The sequence below is a fragment of the Scomber scombrus genome, chromosome 6 (genome assembly GCF_963691925.1).
Source record: "Scomber scombrus chromosome 6, fScoSco1.1, whole genome shotgun sequence".
In the NCBI taxonomy this organism is placed as follows: Eukaryota; Metazoa; Chordata; class Actinopteri; order Scombriformes; family Scombridae; genus Scomber; species Scomber scombrus.
This window is the reverse complement of record NC_084975.1, coordinates 25,484,504-25,491,556: the sequence shown is the minus strand read 5'-3', so window position 1 is coordinate 25,491,556 and position 7,053 is coordinate 25,484,504. Positions and strand designations below refer to the sequence as shown.

Sequence of the window (7,053 nt, the reverse complement as noted above, 5' to 3'; positions counted from 1 at the left end):
GTAGAGCAGCTCTAGAAGATGGGCAGAAGAACAACCAGACATGCAGAGCCGCTCTGGAGGTGATGTAGGTAGGACCGCTCTGGAGGTTGATCAGAGGTCAGGACAGAAGATCTCGGGAGGTTGACCAGAAAGCAGGACAGATGGGCAGAACTGCTAGACGGCAAGAGTGCAGGCCGCTGGGAGACAGGGAAATAAAACATTGTTGAATCACAACCACAGGAGATAGCTGCATCACAGTAATTGAGAGCACAGGAACCAGCGACTGCTGCGACTCAAGCTCAGTGGATTGTTGCAGCACAGAAACAAGGATCCCAGCAGCACAGGAACTGATGACTGCTGCAGCACAGGAACTGGTGACTTCAGCAGCACAGGAACTGGTGACTGCTGCCACTGAGGAACAGGCTAGGCGTGGCACTGGGCAGCAGACTCTGTAGTATTGGACTGCTGAGCAAGCTGGTGTTGTTGGGAGCCATGGGGATGACACCTTCTTTTGGAGACTCCACCGTGAAAAAGTCAAAGGGTGACTGGTGGATGTCAGGGTGGCTCCTCAGTTTTTCTGTATAAGAGTCCTGGGTTTCAGAGAATGCCTGATCAGGACAGACTTTTGTGGCTCTGGACAGGCAGGTGCGGGCTAGCAGGTTCAGGACAAGCAGGCTTCAGGCTCACAAACTGCATCCTAATTGACAGGAGTACAAGCTAGTTGCAAGTAGTCCCCACTGCAGGCCGGGGTGTGGGCCAAAGTGCAGAGGAAGCTGGAGGGACAGGCTTGGGACAAATAGGATGGCTAGCAGGCTTGAAAGGGTTGATTGCTACTGCTTGGTTGCTCAGGGGAGGAATTGGGAGACTCCAGGGGAACACAGTAGGAGTTTAGAATGTTGGGCCTGGGAGGAAAAGTGTTAAAAGTGACCGTCCACATGGAAAGAGAGCCATTTGCTCTTCCACATTGCAGAAAGGAGCCTAAAAGATCCTGACTCCATGTCAGGGATAATATCTCTTGGCACAGCAAAGGCCTCCCAGGTACTTGGCAGTCTGAGCAGGTGATGGCTGCTAGGTTCATGTCTTTGGACAGATCATACTCTTATGTGGGATAGAGCAGATGCGAGGAGACAAGGATATGGTAGAAACAAGGTATTTATTGTAAATACCTGGCACTTGGGCTGGTAGCTGGGGACATGGGGCTGGGACGAGCAAATATCTAGGTCAAGAAAGCAGGGCTGACGAGACAAGGGGTTTGAGACAGAATTGTTGGGCAAGGGAAAATAAGTAACAGCAGGAAAACAAGATGAATGCAGGTGAAGTGGCTTGAAGCAGAATGGCACTGACTGAAGCAGAGACTACAATCTGGCAGGGCTGAGTATAAGTAAAGGTCTTGATTATTGAACAGGTTGCAGCTGGTGGGGCTGTGCTCTGACTCACACCTTTCTTCAGTCACACAATGACAAACACACACATATACCCAGAAGGAAAGAGAGGGAGAATGCCACTGGGAGAGTGGCAGAAAGTTAGGGAGTCACAGGATCATGACTTAAGGGGGATTTGGTATTTTCAAGTCGGTTTTTGTTTGTTTTTATATTAAGGAAAGAAACTGAAAATTCTTTCATGAACAGGATAAATTAGCTTGAATCACTACACTACTGCATTAGTTAGCATTACATTAGTTCAATTACTAATTCATCATTTATTAAAAGACCATTCTTCTTTTCATTGTGTGTCAGATATTGTACAAATGAGCTGGATGTCATGTCAGGTCCTTTGTGTTTAGTATGACACTGCACCAACAAGACACATGTGTTGTACTTGCTGAAAAAAGCAATATGAGATTCTTTGACTAGTAAAAACATGCTTCTTCCACGGCAGCCGTCGTCATCCATCTTGTTCTCTTGCAATTGAAATGCACCGTCTGTGTCGACCCTTGACCTCCATGGCCGTGTCACTTCCTCTCTCCAGTAGTATGCCACTCCGGGGGGCAACCATAGATGGGTCACAGAGGTTAGCAGGTTGAGCTGTCAACACAAGTTTCACAGACTTATTAGGTATAGAGGTGGGACGCACAGAGACTGCAGGACAATTTGTGGGGTCACAGCAGCTCAGATTTATTACTGTTGTCACTATGATCTTCATGTTCTTTGCTCAAGTCCATCATGTCCACTCGCCCCATCACTTCTTCATTACTTTTCCCCTATTTCTTCCCCAGCTTTCTTTCTTTCTGTCTTCATGTAAGAGTTGCTTAGTCTACAGCTCCACTCTACATACAGCTCACCTGGGCATTCATGTTAGTATTTGTTTGTCTGGCTTACTAAACTTGGTATAATCAGTATTTAATGTTGGTCCATTTTAAGCTGAAGTTATCGTGTATTTATTGCATCAAATAGAGTTCCCCACCAGACACATGGAGCAAGCTGTTGGCTCAGTAAAAGTAACATTTCTCTTTATTCAGATTCAGACAATTTAATATGAACCAAAACAAAAAATATCTGTTCAGAATAACACAAAACATAAAAATGAGGAAGCAATTTAAGCACCTTCTATTAAGTCAGCTAAAGCAAGCTCTGTAAAAGCTGCGTATAGTGGTGGTACCTCGAAGTCTTCCTTCAGAAAAAGGTGAATGACTTCTGTGTGTGGCTAATTTGCATATTTAGATACGAACACAATGCAGACACAGCTGACAAAACAAGAACACATTTTAATACCAGGTGTTAAAGCAAAGACCCATTGACCAGATGTCATTATCCGGATACTGTATACAGATACCGATCACATATTAATACAAGTTGTAGCTGGGCAATAGATAGAGCTAGGGTTAAAGGTTCCCTCTTGAGTTTTATTGGCACCATGGACCAATATTTTTTATGAGTGGGATTTGTTTGTATTATCCACCTGCACGATACTCATTCCTGCTGGTGGTTGCCTGCTATAGCAATGCACCAACAAAAGCAGTGAAGAAGAAGAAGAAGAAGACCACAAGCTAGCAAACATGGATCACTGCATGATCATAATGCATAATGTAAATACATATCACTGATATGTATTGACAACTACTCTACTGGTTTTGAGTGGGTTTGATTCAAAATTTGGGATGAAATAGATATAACTGAATTCTTCTTTTCCTCAGCTTCCTACACAGAACTTGATTTATCAGAGTCAACAGTTTCTTAGTAGGCGTGAAGTCAAAACAAGAAGAAAAAACGTGTATCTTTTACTCTCTCTCGGAACAAAGGATACCAACCTGCAAAAACAGGACAGGCATTCATGGCTTTGTCCTATTAAGAGCCTGCAGCTCTTCCTGTCCTCCACATTTCTCTTTCTTTCTTGCTTCGCCTGTTTTTTCTCTCTGTAATCTATTATGTCTTCTTTATCTTGCCTCTATCTTTGATGATCTGAAACATCTCTGTCAACATTGTGCGATTGTGTGTTTTCATGCATTTACAAGCCAGTGTGTGTCCCGACATCTGCGAGCGAACATCTGCCCGGCCATGCTAGTGAAGGGGCAAACACAGAGGGGGCGAATTCTTAACAGGCCTCAAATAAACTGCTTCACAAAGGGGGGGGGGGCGGGGGGGGCTGAAGTCTGCCAATCAACTGATGTTTTCCAATTAACCTGGGGTTAAAGAGATAGGTAAACCTTCTTGAACAAACGCCAAGGAGACCAAAGAGTTGACTGAAAGTTACTTGCAGTCTTTACTTGGGTGGCGATGGGACGGGCTGTTTGCTCAGGCTTTGGACTGACTCACAAATCAAAGTGTGTGTCAGAATGGAGAGATTAGGGAGCCAGAATAGGTCTGGGATTCTACCTGTGCCCTTGTCTCTTTGTTGTCACCCACCTGGATGAACTGTTAACATTGCATAACACACACACAAACACACAAAGGAAATATGCACACACAACAGAGAAACGTTCTAGCACCCTGATAAAATGCAGCTGTTTTTATCTACTTCTTCAGAACTGAGGAGGCCCAGTAAAGGCTGTTTTATGAACCGATGAGTGTAGCATTGTTCATAGTGGGAGATTCCCCCTTCCACTGAAGCATTCTGCTGCTCTGTGTGGCCTGTCCCTCCAGCTGCTGTCATTTCAGGACATGACACAGACTTTAAAACTGGTAGTACACTGTTAGCACACTCATGCATGGACCTAAAGGGAAAGAGAGAGAGACAGAGTGAAGGAAATACGCAAAAATGATGAAAGAGTTTTAACTAAAAAAGGGGAAGTTTCAACTTCTCTGCCAGACCTGTGTGATTTGTCATTCATCAACTGTAATAAATATTATTATCAGATGCCATCGGACTGGTTCGGATCGAATTACAGCACAAAGCATACAGTATAGTCAAGTCTGGTTATGCTGAATTACATTTCCTTGTGTAGTTGTCTCACGTTTGTTTATCAGGAAGCAGGTAACTGATGTGTGCTGCCAGGAGCTCAGGTTTCAAAGACAAAGCTGGATAATGGAAGATGTTTAAAAAGCCATCTCAGACAATGCAGGATCTTAAGTCCTGGATGTCCTGCTCATCATTTTTCTGATCCCATTTCCTGACTTCTGAAGATTGAGGGATATAAATCAGACCTCTCTGCTTTTCACCTGCTTTGTAGTCCCACTATATTCACCTGGTTAAAAAAAAAAAGTGTTGTGTTTTGAGAACTTCATATTTCACTAGCTTTCATGGTACAGCTTTCCCCGCCTCCATGTGCTCCATCACTCCTTCACCCTCCTTATCTTGAAGATTATTTTCCCACTCCTCACACTCCCTGTAGGTGAATTGAACCTTGTCTTACTGTTAAATGAAGCTCTGCTGGAACTCGGGCAGGGAGGGATGGGGCATTACCTTTCGGAAGTGAAGCTAGCTCTCTGACCCGCTATGGTGAAAGGCCCTTAGGCTTGGCTGCATCTTTCACATCAGATGATCTCTATGGGGAAAGCAGGAGATTACTCCTGATAGGAAGGAGACTTAGCATTAAGTCAATTGGTTCCTTTGTGGAATAACCCGCTCTTCTCATCCAAGTCATTGTGATGAGTGATAAGGCGTCAACTGCATATGAGTTGAGGAGAAAAAAGAGTGATATCAACCTGGCTTCAGTTCTCATGTTACATGACACCAATATAATAAGATTTAGTTTCATGTGGTGAGGTGCACTTTGGCTGTGATTTCATTGAGGAATATCTTTTTTTTAAGTGCTGGGAATGTACTTTATTTTTAACTGTAAAGAGGATGCAGGAAAATATGACACATCAGTGACTTTTTTTGTGCAGAATCAGAATGTGTCACAGCTTATTTTATCTAACTGGCAATAGTAGGAATTTCCCATTTGTTATCACATCATCAAAACCATGACATCTAACTGAACCACCACCTGTCATCAGAAAAACTACAGTGTGTGCGTCTTTAAAATGTCATTGCTTGAAATCATTCATCCTCACCACTGACTGTGCTCATACTGTACTGTATATTGTGTCCTTTAGGAATGGGAGCCTAGCAGCGGGGAGTGCTCAGGAATAGCCTCAGGGGATCTCAGGTAAGATGAATTACTTTGTTTTGTTACTGCGCTATCATGTGAGCTGCTGATTAATGTGAGCGACCATTCATATGTGGAACAGTGATACACACGAGACATTACAAAGTAAAGAATCAATTAGATGCTTTGGAAATGCTCAAATGAAGCGGTCCTTTTCTGACAGTACAGATTGTCTCATTGAATGCCCCTGCTGTCCCCAGATGCCACCATCTCTGTTAACAATATCATAGCACTGCTGGGCTTGTAGTTTTGTTTTGATTGAAACCAGTCTCACTGGCTTGTCTGTCTCATGCAGGAGCCTGAAAAGCTTTCTTCTGCCTGCTTATAGTCTTCTTCTGTCATGGCTGTTTCTGAAACACACACAAAAAAAAGCTTCATGAGGGAGTAGTGGAAATGTTTGCTCATTACATTCAAAGTGATCTTAGTTTAGAAATGAAACTTATTGTAGCTGTGATTAGACTGCCTACAGTTGTGCTGATGTTGACATTGTTTCATAATAGCATATTTAAGCAGTAACTCGACTGTCATATTGCTCAGGTTTAGTCAGTTCATGGTTAGTGTTGTTTTCTATTGACACACATCTGTTCTCAGACACACTGCAGGTGTGCAAATCCCAGATAATTGGAAATAAAAGTAGATGTCTATGAGGTAAAGGTCAGCAGAGAATCTAATTTTGACCTTGTTACTGTCATTTTCAGTATCAGAATGATATGATACCACTACTGTGTCTTTCTCTAACATCGAAACCCCACAAGCATGGATTCCTGTAAATGTTAGCTTTAGGTGGTTTCTCTGCTAGCTTTAACAGACAATGACTGATATTTTGCTCTTTAAATTAATAATCTTTTCTTTTACTTATAGAAGCTACAGCAGTATTTTAAATCGTATATGAGAAGCCCCTGGTTACCAAAAAGTGGGCAGTCGTACCATTTTTGATCATTTTATAAATAAAAATTCAAAAATCTATTCGAAGAAAGTAAATCCACTAAAGTAATCCAAATTTTAAAATGTGTCATTTAATTTAAAGACGGCAAACAAACTATGACAAACTAAAGTGTTGGGGTATTTCTAACTACATTTTACCAGCACAAAGAGGTGAGGCAGCAGGTGGAGATTTCCTCACTAGTCATGAGTGCTGCCATTCTCCTCTGCAGCAGCACAAAACACAGTGATAGAGAGTGAGAGTCAATCAGAGAAGCAAAGACACTGACAATTAAAGTCAAAACACCCAGATATCACAGCGTAGCCGTGTGTATGAGGAAGAGAAAGCACAACAATCAGAAAGAGAGGACAATGTGTACAGTTTAGACCTCAAATGTAACACAACCTCAGTATTTCCATGTCATTTCAAGGAAAGAAAACATATATTCCTACAAATGTTATATTTATATTATAAATCAAATGAACGGTCACTTGAACCATTGTTACTACCCAATTTGCTGTATCTTTAACTATAAAATGATTTGCATAGTCTTTTCAGATTATGTTGGTGTTATTCCCAGTTGAGTTGCACCAATATTGCTCTACAGATGTTGGCACAGGTCTCA

At 42.4% G+C, this 7,053-nt stretch overlaps 1 long non-coding RNA gene across 1 annotated transcript in view; it reads left to right on the top strand.

The window, feature by feature from the left end:
• Positions 1–5,698, top strand: part of LOC133981575 (uncharacterized) — a 94,714-nt gene extending 89,016 nt beyond the window's left edge. The window contains exon 3 of the long non-coding RNA XR_009925307.1: positions 5,454–5,698. This is a non-coding gene — a long non-coding RNA (uncharacterized LOC133981575). The remainder of the gene's footprint in view (positions 1–5,453) is intronic.
• The last annotated feature ends 1,355 nt before the right edge of the window (positions 5,699–7,053 follow it).